This window comes from Phalangium opilio, unplaced genomic scaffold (genome assembly GCF_054372755.1).
Source record: "Phalangium opilio isolate 3A_F unplaced genomic scaffold, DU_Popi_V2 ptg000048l_1, whole genome shotgun sequence".
NCBI lineage: Eukaryota > Metazoa > Arthropoda > Arachnida > Opiliones > Phalangiidae > Phalangium > Phalangium opilio.
Genome location: NW_028324170.1, coordinates 6,030,618 through 6,053,674, shown reverse-complemented (window position 1 = coordinate 6,053,674; position 23,057 = coordinate 6,030,618). Strand labels below are relative to the sequence as shown.

Sequence of the window (23,057 nt, the reverse complement as noted above, 5' to 3'; positions counted from 1 at the left end):
GTACGTTAATGAATACGTGTTCCCATAATTTCCTCAAATGCAAAATGCAAACTTTTTGCCAATCAAAACTATAGTTTTGGTAGAAGCAAAAATACTTCTTTGTGCAAGAAGGTCCATATAGGCCTACGTTTCAACTGATTTAATTAGCATTAAGTGCATTGGTTGAAATCTATAAACTTTGGGGTTAAAAATGGCCGATATAACTGTGACAATAATGTAGGCCTACTGAAAGCTTGATTGGAAGCGAAAAGACGGTGGGACATGCTCGGCATTACCCACTATGCTTTAGTTTACTTGGGCCTAAGATTGCAACACCATCTCTCGCTTGCCTCATTTTTAGGCACATCGTATGAGTGAACCTTAAAAAAATACTCATTATTTTATCCACTAGATGTTGCCTGAGGAGTAGGCCCACGTAGGTGTTTTAAAATGCCAACCGCATGGGTGCATGACCTCTCTGTAATAGTTCCTCCAAGCTTAAAGTCAACAACGCCCCGTCTTCAATTTTTGCCGCTTGTTCAACAATGAAGAAAGTCGAAATGGTTTTCAAGTTAGGATTGAAGAAATTCATCGAAGGATACGTAAGAGAGACGAGAGGGCTGTGGAAAAAAGTGTTGGCAAAGAAAATTAGACTTGCAAATTGGAGAAGGGTGTGTTAGGTCGGGGGAGGGGGGGGCAGAGCCCTACGCAGTTAGTTCTCGGTAACAGGCATTCATTGAAGCGGGAATCTCATTTCCGGGCCCTACAGGTCTCAACACCTCCGAGGGCCAAGCGTAATATGCAATGAACTCGAACAACGCACCTCTTCCTGTATTATTATTTTGTGAAACGCCCCTAATATTTACAGGAGTTCCAAACATCTACGTGTACGCCGTTAGAGAGATTAAGTTAGTGTTTCCCAAACGATGTGTCGTGAAATTTTAAGATCACCTTTTGAATTTCGAGTCACAATATCGTAGATAGACAAAATTTACGTAATATATTACCAAAAAAATGAATGCTACGTGGTAGTTCATTAAGTCATTTGTAATCGACCCAAAGATTTTTCGTTTCGCAGCTTCAACATTTTCATATGGTGTGACCCAATGGGGCTTGATAAATTTCTCCCACGTTTCTTAACATTAACTGCATTTCAGGGTTGCCAGTAAGTTGTGAGAGCATCTAAGCTTTGGAACTGACTGGAACAAACTTTCACTCGTTAGCAGATAACGGTTGAACTGCACTTACAAATGACTGGCATCGCTTGTCTGCACCCTATCTATCCGCCTAACACCAACTATGTACCAGTTGACTTAAAGTCTCCATTACTGGGCGAAGACAAGACAAGTAGTTGATTAGGGCCAAGGAAAAAGGTGTAGTAAACTTCATACACGGTCACTCTCAGCTGTCCATAAAGAAAGGCTAGTATCAAGGTGGATTTAGCCTTCTATACTACTGCCAAAGAGTTTACAGGGAGTCAGAAATTAATTTGCGTGGAGCTAGCGCGTATTGCTGAAAAGAGACGCCGAAGAGCGCAACGCGTCGTACCACCATCTTCCCATAAGTAATCCCCTTGCTTTACGCCTTTTTCCCGCCATTTTTAATACGCGGGAAATCTACTAGCTCCCGCCAACTACTACCTAGGAATACTGGCATAGAATAGAGCGTGAACCCACCGAGAGGCTGGACACTTTTGTTTTTGTTTCTGAATGTTTAACGACTGCTTTTGAAATTGCCAATTTTAATAGAGGGTACATTGTACATTGAATTGAATTTTATATATTTTTGAGTGGGAAGAAACATTATTATTAAGGAGCGTCCAGTATCTATTAGTTCTAAAATTGTAATATGAGAAGTGTCCAGTCCCACGAAGATAGTAGCGCGCGAGCTGAAATAGAAATAAAAAATGAAATGAAATTCAGCAAGGATGCAAGCTTGAAAGGCGTACATTTTTCTTAGGATAACTTATTAAAACGTGCTCTTTCTAAGAGTGTTACGTAATATGGGTGACGGAGGAGAGCCAATTACCAGCGGTAATTAAAGACATTTTCCTTTCTAGCTTTATTCCGCAAATATTTATGCAAATAAAGAGAGAGAGCGCGCGCTTTCCCGCCAAAACTACGCCCAGAGAATTTTATTCGGAAAAGGCGGGAAAAGGTTGCTAGCAATTATTATATAAGAGGCTCTGAGGCTCTGGGCACCCAAATTAAAATGCTTTCACCGTGCGCCTCCCGAGGGATTGGACATTCCTAACTCAAATCTTCTAGAAATGTTGATTATTAGATTTGTTCTTACGAAAGTGAGGGACCCCTTTCTCACGCAGTTTATGGGCAACGAATTAATGGGGCCTAACCGTCCACCAAAAACCAAGAAACCTCGTCGAAAATTTCTAGAATTTCTTTGTAGAATTGCGTTAAAACTAAAACCTAATTACGCGAGGAAATTATTTGATCACGAATAGCTAAGCTAGCTATCCCTAGTTTATTTTTTTTCCCCACTACTTGTGGAACTACTTTTCTTTAAAACTCCGCCGTAGTTTCGGACGCGCTTATTATTATTTCAAGGTTTCGAAATTGCCTATAGTTCTTATAAGTGCACTTGGGAAGAGCGTACGAATACCCCAATGCTAAGTCTCGTAGGAGGGAAGTAGTTCCGAGAATGAATGCCAGTGAGTATATAGTTCTTATCCTATTGTGTAAAAGAAATAGGAATTTTTCGTCTTTCCTGCCTTTTGATTCTTTTGAAAGAAAAAAAGTTTCAGAGGGGACGAACCCCTCGTTCCCCCACACTCCCCCCTTTCCCCGTGCTGAAGAAGTACTACTTCCTTTTTCATCCATGACTAGTCAAGACTTGAATTTAGCAAACGAGTGGAGTCGAACAATGGGGGATTGAGCCCCCGTCCGCTCTCTCTCTCTCTCGCACTCTTTTGCTGAAAAGAACTAGAGTCCAAAAAGCAAAAATCCCTCAACTGTATTCCTACGCGTTGAATCTTTAGAAGTAAATGTACTAAAGTTAATGAATAAGTATATCGTCTACTACAGTGTTTGACAAAGTTTTATTTCGAAGTTGCGTTAGGCTACATCTTTCTTTATCCAATGTTAATATGTGAGGCGTCTTAAATTATCTGTGAATTATTTTCATTTTGTATTTCAGAAAACTTTATTTTGAATATTTTCTATATTTGGTCACTAGAGACAATGTGAATAATTATTTGTACTCCAATTTAATGACATGAAACTATCAAGTGGTGCTCAAGTTTATCAGTAAAATGTTATGTGATTTTTTTCTCTTTCCCGTATTTCGACACAGGGTTTGGGAAACACAGGTCTAAACGGAGTTACATATTCGCTATTTGGGGGTTAAATCAATAGACGCTCGGTAGTATTTCCCGAATACCGAATATGTTCATAGGGACCGGAATAATTTCGAAATCACTTTGAAATCCCTAGAAATATATTTATTTTATATTGCGGCGACGGGCTTTAGTGGCGCGCGACACGCGCATGTGGGAGACAAAAAAAGGCGGGAAGGAAATTGCCGCGCGCGCTGAAAATTGCGCCAATACTTATAATACACGCTAAACGTTTAAATCGAATTGTTACACGTGTTAAAGCCAATTTTATCAACTTAAACCTTTAGCGTTGTAAGAATAACTGAGTCTCAAAAGAAGTCAAGCTAGCCCGCTCTTCTTTCTACTTACAGAACGGAACGAACGGAAGAAGTCCCATTGAGAGGAATCCTTCCGAATCAAGGGACACACTCACTTCCTCTGTCTTCTATTTCACGAATACCACCATCAGTACGAACAAGGGACCAGTGCGAGTGCGTTGTGATAAGCGAGAATTTCACCTTGATATCGTACTACACCTCAAAGGCACGCCCCTTAAATTCCGTGAGATACACGAAGTAAAGAAACTGAAGTGAAGTTATTTAGGGTTGTAAACTTGTAATAGCAAGCCAGGGAAAACCCTTAACTTGGAATATTTGGTGAGATAATTTAGAAATGAGAAAACAAAGTTAAGGGAATTTAGAAAAACTGCACAGCAACCCTTCTACTGTATGTGAACAGAGCCACGAATCGAGATTTCGCGGGAATTTAGTAGCCTTTCTTGGACATGGACAACTATAAGAATTTCCGTTTCCTTGGTAACGTAATATCATTTCTCTGAATCCATATTTTTTGTATAATAAAAATATATCTGGTTGTTATGTTGCCAAAATACACTTTCTATATTTCCTGCGCTTTTCATTTTCAAGAAACCGAATTTATAACCGAGTTTTTGTGACGTCGATTTGAGAGAGAAAACGCGCTCGCCCATTACCAATGGGACACAAAATCCTGAAGTCGCAAAATTACATACACATTCAATGACGGAAATACGTATAAAGGGATACTCGAATATCAGTAGTTTTATAGACATTCATCCAAGATGGCGACCAATCCATAGTGGTCGATGAGATGGCGGCCATGGTAGGTTTCCTACTACTGTAAACTAGACTAAAATCTATCATTCACGTCGGTGAAGTTGATTTTTACTCGCTTAACTACATAAAATGTTCGCCGGTTTCCAGTTTCGACTGGCAGTCTCGAGATGGCACCACCTTATTAGCGCCTTTTCTTAGCTATAGCTCCCTGGATCATACCTTACTGACGCATGATCGAGTATGCTACGCTTTAGCGGACGATATATGAAAAATTTTACGATTGTCGGTGGTATTTGTTATTTTGGATTCAGATATTTTATCGACCTGTTTTTAAGTCGTCTGAATTTTAAGATTTTCAACTGCGATTCAATGTTTTGTAGAACATAATACGCCCTCTTCCTAACTTAAACTTAATTTTTATGTTGTAAACAACGTTACTTGTCACATGGAAGTAAGTGAACTTAAGCTCTGTTCAAAGCTTTATAGTATGTTCGAGCGACATACTATATAGTCACGCAAAATTTTCAATTACAAGGAGTTAAAGGGGTAATGAAATAACTGAATTATTCAGACGATATCTTTGTCCATATTAGTGGCTAACCCCGATAATATTTCAAGGCGGAGTGATACATTCCCTTTAAACACATCAGAGACTTCTTTCGGTCTTTGATCTAATAATGCTTTCTTCCCATTGGTTGAAATAACAAAAATTATATTTTCCATTTTCTCATAAGGAACTGTATTTTTTTTTCTTTTCTTTTCTGGTTTTTAGAAGGACTATATGGAATCCATTTTCTTTGAACGTAGTATTGTTTTCTCAAGAATTTAGCGCGAGGTTGAAAGGAGCCGAAATTCCTATAGAAAACTGAGTAAGGGTGTAATAATACACAATATACAAGCCGAGCTAGTTCTGGTATAAATAGTGTAATACATTTTTCATGTTTCTGTGTAGCAGCAGCAGCGCGATATATTTCGTATATTTCGCGGTTGGTCCCCGGTGCTGTTTTTTTTTCCTTTTTATTTCTTCGTCATTCGGCTCTTGTTTTATTTTTCGGACAAGCTCAACTATTTTTGAAACCGCATTTTTGTTGGTTTTTTTTTCCTTTTTGAAGTCTTGTGATGACAAAAGTTCGCGGGTGGTTTTACCCCATTGTAAGAAGTCTCGAGTTGCTTGTAAATACGTATTATAGTAAAGTTGCGTAAGGCCTGTTGTTTAGAGGAGGCTATGAAGGTTCTACAGGGTGTTTCTGATAAACTTGTTTGTTCTTTGCCATCTTTGGATCAAGTTGAGTGGGAAGTGTCAAAAAACATTGGGGTCTTCAACATTTAGTTAAGGAGATATGGGCTTACAATTATTGATAGGAATTTTTCAAAGAAATTTCGTTGACTAAAAATTAGGCTGGCTAACTGCCGAGCACGTGATCTAGTGGGCACTGGCTACTTCAAGAAGAAGGGTCGTCTGCTATTGACCTTGTAAAGGTGGTCGTTGCGAAGACGTTCGGGAGTTTCTTGTTTAATTCAGTTCTTTTGGCTAATTTAACTCGTTTAAAGCAATAATTATATATAAATAAAGTTAATTTAAGTGCCCGAGAACATTTTAAACGCGATATTAATCGTTTAACGTGTGAAATTTTAGTCGAAATGACTAATTGAAGTTTCAAGTTCAATAACCGGATCCAAGGGTTACATTTTTCCATTCGATGGAATCTCAGATTATTAATCTGAGATGGAATCCATATACATTGTGAGCATTTTTTTTGGGGCCTTGGTATATTGTATAAAGAATTCTTTCGCATTTTACTACAAGATTAATTTAATTAAATTGTACTTAAGTTATTAATCATTATTTTTCTCGGTCTCTAGATTGGACTTTGGTGTTAAAATCAACAATGGAACGGCATCCACACTGAAAATGGAAGGGCTCGACGACGTTGAACCAATGGATAAATCAATCGCTAGAAATGACAGAGATAATTGTCATAGTGGCAAGCCACAAGTGAGTAAACAATCGTGGATGTTGTAATGTCCCCTCGTTTGTCCCGCGTTAATGTAAAAACTGATATCAATCAAGTTATCAGACCATGTTTCCACTAATTTTCAAAAAAAAAAAAAACGCCAAGCCTTGGTTTATGTTTTATGGGAAATGAAGGTGAGATTTACATGAAGTGTAGCAATAGAGACCATGTAATATAGTCATTCCTTTTGATAAGGTGATAGATGTGGTAAACAAGGGCTAAATTTAAATTACATTGAAAAGTTTGTTTTTACGAAAGCTGTTCGCTGGATATTTCGTATTGTTTATCGTTAGTTTATTATCGATTTCCCCCTTCAATGTCGCCGATTCTTTTGTTTCCCTCTGGGGAAATGACCAAATGGCAGATGGACAAACCCGTCGAGGGTGGGAGGGGGTGAGGGTAGACTTGGTTATTAGTGTTTCTGAGGGGACAAGAGAGATTAAATTGGAAATAATGTATATTTTATGATAGCGTGATACAGCAGCTCTAATCCAAAAACAAAAATATTATGGGTTTCATACTTAGCTTTGGCCTTTTCTAACTATGAATGACAGCTAGTAAGCGCTGCTACAATCTTAAAATAGGTCCTAGAATAGCGTTTCGCAAACGCTGTGTCACGACACGTTAATGTGTCTCGAAATTTTCAGGTCAACAATTAAATTTCGAATCATGAAATCGTAGACAAAATTGGAAAAATATATTAACGAAGAAGTTATATTTCTTAGTTCATTAAGTAATTAATTTTCAAAACAAATAATTATTCTCATGGTCTCTTTAAGTCTAGTTTATTGACTTTGATTCATATTTTCACCAAACCTTTAATTTATCGTATAGAGCAAAGCCAAATTTAGAACTTGTTCAAAATATAATTAGACCTAAAATCCAAATAAAAAATTCACATGGAATTTAATGAAAAGGTGTATCGTAAACTGAGGAAACTTTGATAAACCAAACACTAGATTAACGTACCGTTAAGAAAGAAATTAATTTTTTTTCCCTTTGAAAATCTCTAAGCAAAAAATCTCAATTTTATAATTTTCTATATAATAACAAGGGCAACTAGATTGGGTTGGGGATGGGGGAGGAAGGGAGGGGGGTTAAGGAGGTAATCCCCCAATTTGTTCCGCTTGTCCCCTCTTCACCGTGGATCTCTCCACCCTGACTTTTAATTATGGAAACAAAGAAAGCCCATTACATTCTTCCAACCTAGCGAATTTCAAATACCCCCACCCCATAAAAAAACGAGACGTGAGAGGGGGGCATAAGCCCCAGACATATTACCCAACTTTAGTCTAGGACAATTTAGTTTTTATAGAATTATAACAGTGCTACAGAATTTCTTGGTATTTTGTGATTGGGTCATAAGTCTATGAAGAATCATCTATTTTAGCATGGAAATACGATGGGCTTGATCAATTACTCATTCTCATAATCCAAAAAGCCTACAGCGCATGCGCTAACAAGTAAGATGAAAGAAAAAGTTTCACCTAAGTGTCTTTCCTCTTAGTTACATCGAAATTGTTGGGTATAAACGAATTTCATTGGGTTCTGGCAGCCATATTGGTGGTTTTCAGCTTTCCTTCTGCATTGAACCCGCCAATATGTCCGTGTATATTATCTCTCCCCTAAACGAAAGGTGTCGACGTGATACTGTAAGGAGACTTATTGATGGTTATCGTGTACTTATGGTTGGTTAGACTCACCCCCTCTTAACTGACGTTTGATATAGTTATTCTAGGAGAATTTTTTTCCTTGTATGGTATGAATGGGGTGTATCACCCCTGACTGGCTCTGGGGGGTTCAACCCTGCAGACTAAATACCATTTTGGGGGGTTCGGGTTTAGCAACAGCTGCGTCGAATTTTTTATCCGCTTTCAATATCAGACTTGGAGTGCCTAGTTTTTGCGCAAGAGCGCTTGGGGAAGCTGTGGCGTATTGATACGTATTGTTAGATCTGGTAAGGGTGGTAGTTTTATTCTGTCAAGTGCGCTTGAACACGAGGATAGTAAGGCTATTATGGAACTAAAGCTTTTTGTTTCCTTACTAAGCATTACTATATTTTTTTTTTGGTTCCTTTTTTGTTCCGTTATTCTGGAAAGTAAGATATTGCCGTTTGTTTAGGGTTAAATCTAGTAGAGTTTAAAATCAAATCACAGTTTACGCTTAACTGCGTTTCCTAGTTTTTATTAAAATTTTAAAAAATATGATTAAGATTTAAGATGATTGTGTCTGGAATTTCCAAATATCGTACATTATTTTAGACTCTACAATAGCGTAGACTGTTTCACTAGAGAATTTTTCACGAGATTGTAAAATAGTGTAGAATTTTTCACGAGATTGTAAAATAGTATAGAATTTTTCACGAGATTGTAAAATAATGTAGAATGTTTCACGAGATTGTGAAATAGTGTAGAATGTTTCACGAGATTGTAAAATAGTGTAGAATGTTTCACGAGACTGTAAAATAGTGTAGAAAGTTTCACGAGATTGTAAAATAGTGTAGAACGTTTCACGAGCTTGTAAAATAAAACGTTTCACGAGCTTGTAAAATAGTGCAGAACGTCTCACGAGCTTGTAAAATAGTGTAGAACGTTTCACGAGATTATAAAATAATGTTTCACGAGTGACGAGACTAAAATAATGAAGAATGTTTCACGAGTGACGAGACTAAAACAACTTAGATCGGTTCACGAGACTGTAACAAAATGTAGGCATAATTTTTGACACAAAGACCGCAACGATATAGCATACATTTCCCTCGGAAGTATACATACCTTTACATTATAGAAAAGGAGTTTCTTGCCTGGGATGTATGTGATTTGAGATCCTTTCTTAGGTTGCTCGTGTCCATAATGTAGCGGTGGAAACATTAGGGATAACGCGATGCGGGCATTTGGCAACAGGCGACCTATCCAGGGGGAGGAGGGGGAGGGTGAAATCCTCCGTACTGGCTAAAGAAAGGGGGCGTATAACACGCGTAAGATGGATTACATCTTTCAAAACCCATCTATGGGCTAGCCCCTAAAAATACCAGTAGAGTCTGAACCCCCAACCGAGGAAAAAATCTTTAGCAATCTTCGAAGGGAACAAAGAAATTTATACCAACGCAATTAATTCATCTAAAAACTCGTATTTGTCTTCAAAATCATACATATTTAATATTTTATTTTTATTTTGTATTCGGGGAGTCACTAGCAAGTACACGCGACGTATAAGCTAGTATAGTGTTTAAATACATAAAGTAATATATTTTCCGAAAAATTCCGTTTTTTCACTACCCCTTTAATCCGTTGTAATTGAAAATATTGAATGACAATGTCGCTCGACCCTAAGATAAAGCATTGAAAATATCTGAATTTAACTTATTCCCAAGTGACAAGTAACATTGTTTACAACATAGAAATATGACAGTTTAAGGGGGCAAGGAACAGGGGACGGATTCTGCATATGTTTTATCGCGGCCTTACAAAATTCTGAAACGCAGTTTAAAATTCTCAAGTCTTAGTTTACAATAGTAGGAAACCTACCAAATCTTTATGGTGGTAGGAAAGCTATTAGATGTTCTCGAGTTAATGCGGTTACATCATGTCGTCCCCCCGTTTTTCCCTTGTTGTAAACTGCGATTGAAATTTCAGTATAAATTTATGAAAAAGATTCATCATAATTCATCACTGACTAACACGTAACGGAACAAGGACCCGTACCTTAGTTGCAATCTTAAAATGGTCAGCTTCTTTTCTACTTGCTTTTTTATTCATTTCAAGAATGCAATAGGTTTGTTATTCAAACGCTACTATTTATATTCCTGACAATTTTGTAAACATATTTTTCTGTCCACACCTTCTGAGTTTTTCGTGTTTTTATTGGCGATGCTTAAAATTTATTACAATTATTTAAAGCTAGAGTCAGTGAGAGTAGTAATTTGTTTAGGGTATTAATTACTTAAAACTAGAACGTTTCACACACGTTTTTAGTAATATTTTATTTAAATAATCTTCTTTGAATTCTTATTTGCAATTTTTTGACTCTAAATTTAGAAATTGTATGAAAGGTGTGCAATGTGTTTGGGGAAAATTAATTTCAATTAAATAAACTTATTACTTAAAGGGATAATGGAATAGAAAAACAAGTTATTTTAATTGATTAAGGGTGTTAAAATTTCGCGAAAAAAACAAATTTGTTGCAAAATGAAATTAGGCTTAGCGAGATAAAATATTAACTTTTTATAAATTTATCATAAATTAACGAGAAGATTCTTGGTGAGTTTTCCCAAGGTTTTAACGCATATTTTAACACCCTTAATCAATTAAAAATAACTTGATTTTCTACTTAATTATGCCTTATAATAATAGCGTTCCTCGGGACATCTTGTTTTGGGAGAGAGCGGGGTCGAACCCCCTAATGACGATATCAGACAATAGAAATGTAGATAGGAAAGAATTCTGGTTTAGGGGTTTTGATAGTCAAGGAGGCGGAAGATTTTGATGAACTCACACACCGCGTCACCATTAAAGGTGGGGGTATTCGTTTGGGGGGCTTCAAACTCCCCCCCCCCCTTCGTACGTGACATTTTTGTGAAGAAAAAAAATATGAAAGTTGGAAATAAAAAGTTACATTTGCTTCGTTTCAAAAGGTTTTTAGATTTTTAATGATAACGATCTAATGACAATCGGTTACCATGTATATAAGGGCCAAGAAGATGTAAATATGTCGACTGCAAGCACTTGATGCTATTTTTCAATGGGGGGATTTTTAGAGCGAGCCACCTATCGGTAAATAATAAAAATAAAAGTTAAAAAAAAACAAAAAACATTTTCACTCCACTTATAAAAAACTTCATTTATAGTAATTAAACTAAAAGCAATTTTTTAAAATTAAATGCCTTGCTAAGCCTAATTTAAAATTAAAATTGGCCCAACCTCTTTATCGTCACATTTCTCCTATTGTTTCATCTTATTCTCACGTGAAATTTTACTTCAAGGATAGATGGCGCTATAAACGTTTTCCCCCAGAAAATGGCGATTGTCTGTTTTAATTGTTTACCTCCACGTTTTTGTACGTAATATGAAAATATCTATACTTTCCCTCCGCCAATATTCTCTATTTGCCGAATAGCGAATATGGCCTTTTCAATTCTAAGGTTGCGAGTTGTAGGGAAGGGGAAAAAACTGTTGGGTCTTACGCCTGATAAAACAATACTCAATAATGCGAATAAAGCTCAAGTGGGGCCAAACCCCAAATATCCCCTTCTTTTCTTGAAGAAGAAAAAAGTTGGCCCCTATTAAGGTTGAGGGGTCACTCATTCATTCATAGCATTTTTAACACAATTTTGTTTTATTTGCCTTTTGGTTTTTAATCAAGGCAATTAACACTAATTAGAATCGCAGAACTAAAAAAAAAGAAATTAAGTAAATGTAAAAATAAAAATGACTTGGATTTAACACATTGACTTGTTTATAACAAATATTCATCTTAATGTAGACTACAATATTTTGACCTATAGTAAACAACTAAACAAGAAAGGTCAAATTAGTCAAATACAGGCAAAACCTGACAGCTTTAGGACCATTTCAAATTGTGGAAACCTTAGCTTGCGCGTGGAGATGTCTTGGAACTTACTGTTGAGTGAGCGACCTCTCTGTTGGGGCAAAACTCATAGAAGTGAGTGTTAATTCTTTTTGACACGGTTAGATGGCGAGCGACGTTTTAATTAAAAATGACCACACGCCCATAAACTCCCTTGTATTATTTTTTACCCCCTTCAGTCTGACTATCTTTGGCAATTACAAGAAAGAACCAAAGAGGGAGGGAGAGAGAGAGCTGATTAGGGACTGCCGCTGTACTGTGCAGGGGCGCGCCAAATCAACTCGTCCATGAACTAGTAAAAATACTCCTACGCACTTGGTCAAGAAAAGCAAAAGTTACTCCACTTTTTTCTACTCTCCTTTTTTTTCTGCTTGACCCAACAATCGTCCCCTCCACAATTAATTCTCTATACTCAGCTGGAATCTTGAAAAGAAAAGGTCGGGTTTGGGTTGTAGAATATCAAGGTTATTCTAAATTTAATTATTTTTATGCTCAAGTTGCAAAAAAAAAATTTACTGTTTTGCTGGTCCGGTAAAAGTCTTGAATTATTATTATTATTGGAAGCCAACTTTAAGGGGTGAAATTGTCTGTGTATTTTGTACGGGCGCCTGCAAAACTCTTTACCCGCATGACACTCGTGTATTATCTACATCGAGATTAGTAATAATCAACGCCCTTCCCAAACCGCTTTACGTAGAAGGCTGAAATTTTGCAGGGACGTTACTCTTAAGTAGTAGTCACGCACTACGAAATATTTTACCAATCGGCGGCCATCTTGAAAAATGGCGGCCATAAATGAAAAACAAAATCTTCTTAATGGAATAACATCTATTCAAGTAAACGCCGAACCCGAGGATGAAATGTTGCAGCAACGGTAGTCTTTAAGTTTAGGTAGATTATGTCAATCCGCGGCCATCTTGAAAAAATGGCAAAAAATAATTATTGGAAGACTACTTTAAGGGGTGAAGCTGTCCATGTATTCTGTACGGGCGCCTGCAAAACTCTTTACCCGCATGACACCCGTGTACTATCTATAACTATATAAGTAAAAGCCCGAAGTACATTATTTAGGAAGTTGAAATGTTGCAGGGACATTAGTATTTAAGTTTTAAGTACTGACTAAGAAAGAATATTTCAGTTCGCGGCCATCTTGAAAAATGGCGTCCAGAAATGTAAATATTCTCCCTTCTTGCTTCTCAACCGATTTCATTGATTCGGTATATAATATGGACAAGCTTTATGGTAAACAATTGTGGTTGAATATATACTCCACCATATTTTAAAATGGCGGCCTGAAAAGTAGCAAAAACGTTCTGACTGGCAACGTTGTGTCCAATTATAGTTAGTTTGCTTATATTTATTATATAAGTTCATTGTTGCAGAATCGCAATGAAAAGCGAGCAGATTAATAAGCATTTATAAGTGTACTTCGATCTTTACTTATTTTTGTGCTTCATTGTCCCTTTGAGAGTCTCTGGTATCATCTTTATATCGATTATATATTTTTTTTATTATATTATTTCTGTGCCGGTTGTTGCTCTTGATATTCAATGCCATGTTGCTTGTATTTGTACAGACTGTATTCTAGGTCAAGAAATTCCAGGGGATATGCCCCAGCCCCCGCTCGCGGAACCCCTCGTAGTAGGTACCCTTATAAACTTCGTCTTTTATGGCTTTTTATAAGCATTCGCTAAGTAATAAAACCCCCTTTTTCAAGTGGAATCTTTACTATTAAACGAAGATACAACGTAGTACTAAGGTTAGTTCATAGCTACCCTAATGGTGGGAATAATTATTTCCGTAAGATAATGTACATGTACAACGGAGGGGAAGTTTCTGGGCTACTTGTTATAAAGACGCGCTTGAGAGTTTTGGCATTGGTTACTGGTGTGGTATTGTTAGCTATAACCGACTCGAGCTAAAACTGCTATTGAACCTTTAACCCCAGGATTCCTTTCGTGTAATTTTTTTTCTGGGAGACATTGTTATTTAGCTGGCCTTGAATTGCCTATGCGCGCGATTCAGAGTGGCTATGTTCGATATCGTCTCCACGCGCTATGTTCTCGCGCCAAAAAAACCACCGTATTATGAATTTTTCAAGTTGAGAATTGACTGGGTTTAAGCCTAACTCCTGGGAGAATTGCTTATATCCCTAGCGCCTTTTATAATGGTATAAACTCGACGTGAAATAAATATCAATGATAGGTATATAGCGCTGTTAAGCTCTCTCCCGCCTTTGATTGTATTAGAGTCTATGGGAAAATAACGCAGGATGCTAGTACTCTATATACACTCTAAAAAATAAGCGTTCAATAGGGTTCAAATTTGAACTGTACGATCCTTCGTTGAACATTTGCTGTTCAGAGGCTCATTAGATTTCAAAAAGCGTTCACGCTGCATCTTTTTAAAGATAAGCGTTCAACGTAGAACACATAATAATCGGCCTGGTGGGGTTTTCTAAGAAACCCAGGAAAGGGAGGTGTCACGGTGTGTTTAAAATAATTCGACCCCTATCACCAATATCCCCCCTCTTGAAAAGAAATGTAAAAAGGGGTGTACTACCCCGTTCTCCCCATTGGAAATGTGACCCTCTCCACTCCCTCGAGCCTTCATCCTACGTCACGCCAGGTCACGCGGTCCAGGTTACCGCTGAAAAAAAACTGAACTGCAAAAAAAAACCCGTATTTGTAAAATATGCCCTCGTGGCATTAAAACCGAGGGGTCGAACATAATGTACAAACACGTACGTTCTGGATATACTTCCCGGAATACTCGAATATGATTTTAATTATGCCTATTATAGCCACATAAAAGTAAATTCTCCTACAACCACAAGCCCTAAATTAACTTTCTGTCCGACCCCTCGATAGACCGAGTACAAAGACCCTTAACCCTTTGAAGGCTTTCCCCCTTCAGTGGACGATGGGGATGGGCCAGGTTCGGTTCTTTGTGTGTTTGTTAAGTGGTAAACGGTTACTAAAAATTTCCACTGTGCTTCGCGATGTTTTCGAAAAGCGGCTTAAAACGGTTTTATTACAGTACGCTAGCTAAACCGATGATTTCAATCTGATGATCCATTTGAAAGTCTATATAAAAATTGTTTTATTGAAGATATAATTCAGGTATGTAATATTTTATTTTATTTTCTAGCTAATTAAGGTATTAAAACTTAAAATGTGTACAATTTAATTGGACAATATGGCTATTTGAATATAACGGAGCTCAAAGCCACTATAAATTCTACCAATTAGCTGAACCAGTCACTTTTTGTAAAGGTCCTGTGTTAAGAGATAACGCCTAAGTGTTTTTTCAGTAATAAACAGAAAAAATGTCCATAATAATATTATTTTTCACCTTGAGCTCTTGTTTCAAACACTTCTAATTAACGTGGTCATTTAGCTAGTGCTAAATTTCAAAATATAATTAAAAATCATTAATAAATAAAGAAAAACCCTAGTACTGGTAAATCGAACCTTTCCTACTGGTACTTTTCCTAAGTTTCCCCCCTCCCCCAATAGCGTGGAGTCGCGCCTTAATGTCGAAAAAACCGGGCTACTGTAGCCCAAAGAAAAAGTTTTTAAAAGCCTAGGGATTTTCACAAGCTTAGTGGAATGAAGTATTAGGTTTATTATATATATATATACTATTAATTTTATGGACAATTTTGAGTCGACAATTTTCTTGGATATTTTCCTTTAGCGCCACCGTTTACAAGTTGTGATCAGTATTTTGCGTATGAACCGTTAAATTAGCATTATCTTTCAGTTCTCTACTTAAATTTACGGGACCATCCCTAACCATAACTCGTAAATAATTGTCTCTAAGTCAAAATGTCAAAGAAAAGTTTCGACTCAAAATCGTCTTTTGAAAAACGGTATTTTGGTCCTAGCCCCCATTTCGAAACACCCTGTATATGCTCTTTTAAATATATATAAAAACTCTCCATTATAGGTGGAACTTCTCGACCAATTTTTTAATTTGGAAAATGGACTGGCAATATCATGTAATGTATAAGAAAAAATAATTATATTTAACTGCAAGGAAAGCTGTACACGAACTAATTTACTACAAATTTTTGGAAATTTATTTGAAATTGATGTTAAGGTGGTCCAAATATCTTATTCTCAATGACATTCAAGAATTTATCATACCGCAAATGGATTTAAATTAAATCCATTAAATCTCTAATGAGGACTTCAGTAAGTTTGACATGTAAGTTCATAGCCATGATATCATTTCATTCTTCCATTCTAGTCGGACCATACTCGGAATATTTTTAGATGTCCAAAAGGTTTGACTACTCCAGAATCTATTTAGCTCTAATTACTAAACACAAGTTTCTAAAACATCGACTTCCCAACACCAGTGGCTACGTAAATTATGCATATAATTATGCCACGAAGGTTCTAGTATAGTAATTAAAACTAATTATTCTAAGGGACTGGTAATTAAAATATGAATTATCTTTTATTAGATGAATTCGTTGAAAATGAAATTTCGTCATGAAAGGATGCAAATGGGAAATTTAGTCGTTCGAGCTATGAAGTTCCTACAGAAAGTTGTTCTTCTTTCAATTTATAACAAATTATAGATTTATAACGGATAATTTTATTCTGTAATTTACTTTGGTAAATCAAATAAAGTTGATTGAAATTCTAGAAAATCCTGGGTTTTTATGTTATGCATTCTACTTATCTTTAAACTATTTTCAAAAGCACACTTTTTTCAATATTGAACCCTAAATATGGGTTCGAAATACAACAAAATCATTCAAATTTGAACGCTGTATATCTGCTCAATAAAGCACCTACTCGTTCACTGTGGAACGAAAAATGCGAGTTCGAGGTATACCAATATCATTCTGTGTTGAACGCTAAATATCTGTTCTATCCACATAAATACTGTTTAGAATTGAACGCTAATTATGAATTCAAAATACACCAATTTCGTTCAAAAATGAACGTTAAATATTTGGTCAAAATAAATCGGTTTCGTTCAATATTGAACGTCCATAGAACGTTCGAGATTTCTCAGTAACGTTCAAAGTTGAACGTTAAATGTGCGTAAAAGATATAACAATTTCGTTCAGTACTGAACATTTTAAACTAAATCCAAAAAACACTTGCGTTCTTAAATGAACCCTAGATTTGCATATAGTATGGAACATTTGTGTTCTTGAAAGAACAAACTCCTTGCGTTCAGTTTTGAACGCTATATAATGAGTTCAAAGTTGAACAAAAAAGTGTTTAGCTACGGGGACAAGCCTCTGAACAACATTTTGTTCAGATGGGAACGATATTTTTTAAGAGTGTAGGGTTAGCGTCTGCATTCCGTGGCTAATTCTTTTTCCTACTGTTGAAGGGAGTTCATCCCAGTGACGAAGTACATCGAAGGGTAGCCTTATCCCGAGGTGTATTGGTATTATATTTCTTAATGGTGTAGAGTTATGTGTATCGTAGAATCCGTTTGACATCGGGGAGCTTTTGCTCAAAAGAAAACCCTAAGGGGTGAATATATATTTTTGCCGAAGCATCCGTATTGCTCCGAACATTCTTGGAAGTTTTGCGCACGTGGGGCTTACCCCCTGGCCTTCCCACGGCTCTGCCTTCGAAATGAAGGAACTTAGAAATGGGGTATTCATAGCGATAGTACAAACCCCCTCCCCAAACCCCGGCTATTAACCTTTTATCGATGGTATAGGTACAATACGGCCCCCTTTTATTATTTATTAACTTAGAGCAGTTTTTAATTTTTAAGCAATGGGTACTTGGCATTACTACGTCATGCAACGTCACGCTAGAAAGAATATTAAGAGGGGGTCAGATGAGGAACTGAAAGAGCTTCTACTCTGAAAAAAAAAGTGAGAGAGAATGGCGAAAGGGGCGGAGCTATGCCTGAATTTCCATGTCCCTATTGGACTTGAGGCGTAGGAATACATCCATGTTTTATACCATAATAGAACCTTGAAAGCTAAGGCTTAGGAGTGCATCCATGTTAAATAACATACAGTTATATATAGCAAAATATCTGTCTAAAATATCAATACCGTAACATACAGTCAAAGTTGAGGTGTAGGAATACATCCACGTTAAATGCCAAACTATAATTAAAATAAGTAGTTGCGCGCATATTGGTAATTAAGGAAACCAATTAAAACCAAAAACCAAGGGTTGTTTTTCTCGTTTGAAGTAACATAGACGCTTTTATGTTATTGCCAAAATGATGTATTCCATGTTTTCTTAATTAGTGTAAATAATTTGACTTCTTTAATTAAGTTAACGCTCTCTCGACTTTCACGAAGAAAAAAAAAGAAAATTTAATGTTAGAAAGAAATTGGAATAATTTTTTCGCTTTCTCAAAAGCCACCACCCTCCAACCCCGCAACCCCAGCCCTCGCGAATAAACCCCAAACCCCCAATTCCCTCAAGTAGCAATTCAGAGAAAAAGCTCACCAACTTCATCATTAAAGGTACAATGAAGACCTAGGTAATTAGAAGCCTTTTAAAGCAAAATCTTAATGACTTTATCTCGTTTTGGAAGAGGTAGGGCCAACCAATCATAGAGAACCACGCGATGTTAAACTATAGTCACTTGATCATTAAAGAAATCGTCGGACTTCATTGCCACTTTGAATTCTTTTATATCTTCATCAAAAGAAACTGAGGAATGAATGATTCCGAGTAATTTTAAGTAAGAATCCTCAAGGCTGGGTCCCCAGACATCGGTAAAAACCCCATAGGACCCAGGCATGGTTTTAGGTATACCATTCTTAGTAATTAGAAAGAATCCAGTCGGCCTTTTGATCCGAGTCTTTTTTAAACTTCCCTTTATCCAAAGTGGGGTCCTCCAATAGTGATTGAGGTCGTGATGAGACGCCAACTTGGCTACAGTTAAATTATAAGAGAAAAAAAGAATCTTTCATTTTCGCTAATCTTTCGCTACTCATTGAAGAATCGTACATTTTTTTCATCTTAAGTTCTTTTAATACTTTTGGGACTTCTCTCTGTATTTTTTTGCATCTTAAGTTCCTTTTCCGTTACTTTTTGTGAGGTTTAGTAAAAACCTTTCTAAGGTTGCATTTACCAGCAGTGAAAACTTAACTTACTGAGGTATAAGGGGAAGAATATTATTTCATTCGTTTTGAGGGAAGTGGCACACTCTACTCGAGCCCTATTCTAGCTAGAGTTTCCCTAACGTCGGTATAAACACAAGTTATGAAAAAATGTTTTTACCACACCTTCAAAATTTTAAATTATCGTGTAGTTAGTCTGAAATCCAGGGACAATTAACATGGAAGTTCAGGTGTATCATATATATTTATAATCGGGCAAATTAACCGAGGTCAGCAAATTTTATGTATTGTTAGGCGCACTTCTCTCCAAGAGTAAATAGATATCACCTTCTGTTAACTTAAAAAAATAAACTTCAAATTTTGGTTGATTTCATGGTTGCCAAGCTTCATATCTTATAGGTAGTAGTTGCTTTATTTTTTTTCTCTTCTCCCAGTTGTAAGTAAGCATGTAGCTTTGGCCTGTTGGAATGGTTGGCCCCATTAGTCCATGGAACACGTCCTAGCCACAAAAAAGAAGAAAATATAACGTGAAATCTTGTACTTTCGGAATTTCCTTTTTATCTGGAAACGTTAACTTTGAAACTGCGGCAAGAAATGAAAGATACTTTTTTATATTTGAAACATTTTCTTTACAAGAACATATTTCTTTTTTTTTAGTTCCGGTCCTTCCACCACCCCGCTCGCCTCTTCATTTACTCTTTTAATATTTGTATGGTTGCCATGGTTACCAATATACAGGGTGTTTCCGATAAGTCTGAACATCATAACTGAAAATATTATTTGTAACTGTGATTACTGTTGAAAAGGTATAGACGTGCAAGAGGGAGAGTAAATGAAGTTAATTCATTCCCCCTAAGCTCTGGTAGCAAAAATTGTTAAAACTACTAAAAAAAAAACTATTTTTATTGGAAGCCAACTTTAAGGGGTAACATTCCCTATGTATTTTGTATGGGCGCCTGCAAAACTCTTTACCCGCATGACACCCGTGTATTATCTTTGTTCATTGTACGCGATTTTTATTTTTAGTTTTTAAACCTGTAACATGAAACGTTTATTAATTTTGATACCGTTCTCGCGAACCATTGTTCCTCCCTGATCTAAAAGGGATCCATTTGTAGTAATGGAGAGAAAATAAATATTCATTATTCATTCATTCATCATTATCTACATCGAGATAAGTAATAATCAACGCCCTTCCTAAACCGCTTTACGTAGAAGGCTGAAATTTTGCAGGGACATTACTCTTAAGTAGTAGTCACGCACTACGAAATATTTTACCAATCCGCGGCCATCTTGAAAAATGGCGGCCATAAATGTAAAACAAAATCTTCCTAATGGAATAACATAGACAAGTTTCAACCGAATTCAATAATGTATAGTATACTGATTCGCCATATGCAATACTTTACGTTAATGTTTTGTGATTGATCACGTATAACGCCGCCATCTTTTAAAATGGCGGCCCAAAAGTAGCAGAGTCCCTTTTAGCTGCTATCGTGTTTGAAATTATTATCTGTACTTGTTCAGACACGGTTTACAGGCTGATACTCTCGTTTATTCTTTCTTAGATTGTAACTGACTATATTTTAATCATCCTGTAAAAGGAATCTGTATTTTTTTTCTCCTCCTGGTTTCTTTCCGTAGCGGCAAAGATTAATATATATAGATATTCTTTCGTTCCGATGTATTTGATCTTGGTAATCTTTCATCTTTCCAATCTCGATGTGGGGAGAAAAAAAACCCACCATTATGGAATGCAAAGAAATGTTTTTCTTAAACCGATCTTAATATCTAAGATCTTTTTTAATGCAATTATTTATAACATTTTCTTTTTCTGATAGAGTTTCGAAGTTACTTTATTAAATATAAATGATACATCTTTCCTCGTGAATATTCTATTGGGTTTAAGAGAAATATTTCTATATTTGTCTTTGCTCTCATGATAATTTAAATGTGTGGTGAAAATATGACTTTATTTCCAGTGTTAAACAAGGTCACTAGATTAGACTACTGAGACAGCGGGGATAATTATTTTTAGGTCAATAATCAGTCAAAACTCAAAAGTTAAACTGAAAAATCTCGGAATGTAGCGTTTGAGGAACTTGCGTTCGATAGATGGCGCTTTGAGATATTTTTATTTTTCTTTAAATTAAATTCTGTGGTTAACATGGTTCAATATCCCTTTAAAGGGATAATGAAGTAGCCAGATTACAATTTCCAACTATTAATTTTAATAAGACAATGCTTAATTAGGGGTTAAACATAAAGCTAAAACGACCTTAACTGGTAGAGATCTATTTGACCCAATGTTTTGCAATTCAATGAAACCTTTTCTTTGTTGAGTTTTTTTAATGTTTGTGTTGTTCTTTTATATATAGAAAACATTTCTGGCCATTTCAATCTCCCTTTAAGAAACGTAAGAGGGGAGGTAGAGGGTAGGAAACAACGTTGGTTGAGTATCGTACATTGAGATTCGGGTTAGGTTCGGTTTTTTGTGGCTTCAACATTTTTACGATTTCGGCTTTATTTCCTCGCGCCGTGCCTTTTATATCCGCTGTAAACAGAGATGGGGGATTACTATTGAAGCCGAATGCAATTTGCCGAGGTCATTTGTCTACGGATGTCGACTAAATCGAATCCAGGAAAATCCCTGGTACTACAAATACACGGTATCTACTCCAGAGTCGAAACGCCGTTGTAGATTCTAGGCGGGATTTTATTTTTTGTTCCCGCTTCTTTCTAAGCTGGCGCTTTAAAGGGGACTTTTGGGGTACGTTGTAAGAAACCCGAGGAAACCTTATTCGGACTTGAAACAAAATAGATTAAAGGTCGTCTTGGAGTTAGTTTGATGTTGCAGGCAGACAGGGTAAAGGTCGGGGGAAAAGCAACAAAGGGCTTGTAAAAACAGTTAGGGGAAACCAGGAAAAATCAGGAAGTTTTAAAATAAGTGAAATTGAGGTCAGGGAATTTATAAATGAGCGAAATGAGGGTCAGGGAATTTATATATGAGCGAAATGAGGGTCAGGGAATTTATATATGAGCGAAATGAGGGTCATGTAATTTTTATATAGCGAAATGAGGGCCATGTAATTTATAAATGAGCGAGATGAGGGTCAGGGAATATATAAATGAGCCAAATGAGGGTCGGGGAATTTATAAATGAGCGAGATGAGGGTCAGGGAATTTATAAATGAGCGAAATGAGGGTCAGGGAATTTATAAATGAGCGAAATGAGGGTCAGGGAATTTATAAATGAGCGAAATGAGGGTCAGGGAATTTATAAATGAGCGAAATGAGGGTCAGGGAATTTACAAGGTTGCCTAATTGTATTTAAAACAAAGATTTTTTTGGTGCTGAACTCGTTGCGTTATCCCTTTAACAAAATTCACTATATTATTTTTTTATTCATTTTTGCCTTTGGAGATTTGCTATATTTTGCGGTGGGTGTTCGGGAGTGTTTTTTGAAACACTTTCTTTTTTCGCCTCGGATCGCTGGCAACCCGAGAATGTCTGAAATTCCTATACAGTTCTAGGCAATCTCCCGGTTATTCCAAGAGTGATCAGATTTCAGGGAAAGTTCGGAGCTTGAGCTTCATGTGATTTATTTTTTTCTTTTTTTTTTCGGTTCTAACTTTTAAGCTGATTTGATTTTTTTCCCGCCCTTCCTAGTGTGTTCGCTTCCTTCCGTAAGTGATTGGGGGACGGATTTTAAACTATATACAGGGTGGAGACCTTCTCCGGTGACCAGATTAGATCCGTGTTCGCTCCCCAAACTCTGTTACTGACCTGTATCACTAGATTTTCTTACTAACTTCCCAGAAAAAATTACATAATATATTACTAAAGTCACGTGGTATACTTTTGAGTCATTATTGACCTACAAGTAATTGTTCTCACTGTCACTATAAAATCATATTTTCAATAAACATTTAAATTATCGTATAGACCAAAGTTAAATATAGAAGTTGTTCGAAATATAG

General features: G+C 36.5%; 1 protein-coding gene and 2 long non-coding RNA genes across 9 annotated transcripts in view; all 3 read left to right on the top strand.

Annotated features, from left to right (window-relative positions):
- Positions 1-4,199, top strand: part of LOC149674000 (uncharacterized) — a 116,911-nt gene extending 112,712 nt beyond the window's left edge. Inside the window, exons 7-8 of the long non-coding RNA XR_016366984.1 lie at positions 392-581; positions 3,682-4,199. This is a non-coding gene — a long non-coding RNA (uncharacterized LOC149674000). The remainder of the gene's footprint in view (positions 1-391; positions 582-3,681) is intronic.
- A 749-nt stretch (positions 4,200-4,948) lies between these two features.
- LOC149673997 (CUGBP Elav-like family member 1) overlaps positions 4,949-23,057 on the top strand; it is a 110,881-nt gene continuing 92,772 nt past the window's right edge. The window contains exons 1-2 of the mRNA XM_089839825.1: positions 4,949-6,148; positions 6,268-6,400. The gene's annotated coding sequence lies outside the window, so the exon portion shown is untranslated. The remainder of the gene's footprint in view (positions 6,149-6,267; positions 6,401-23,057) is intronic.
- LOC149673999 (uncharacterized) lies at positions 14,911-16,668 on the top strand. 7 transcript variants are annotated; one of them, XR_016367041.1, is made up of 6 exons: positions 14,911-15,127; positions 15,957-16,008; positions 16,110-16,204; positions 16,260-16,296; positions 16,372-16,408; positions 16,480-16,668. It is a non-coding gene; the product is annotated as an uncharacterized LOC149673999 (long non-coding RNA). The 7 variants fall into 7 exon arrangements; XR_016367037.1 differs by having other exon boundaries at positions 16,286-16,408; XR_016367035.1 differs by having other exon boundaries at positions 16,286-16,414.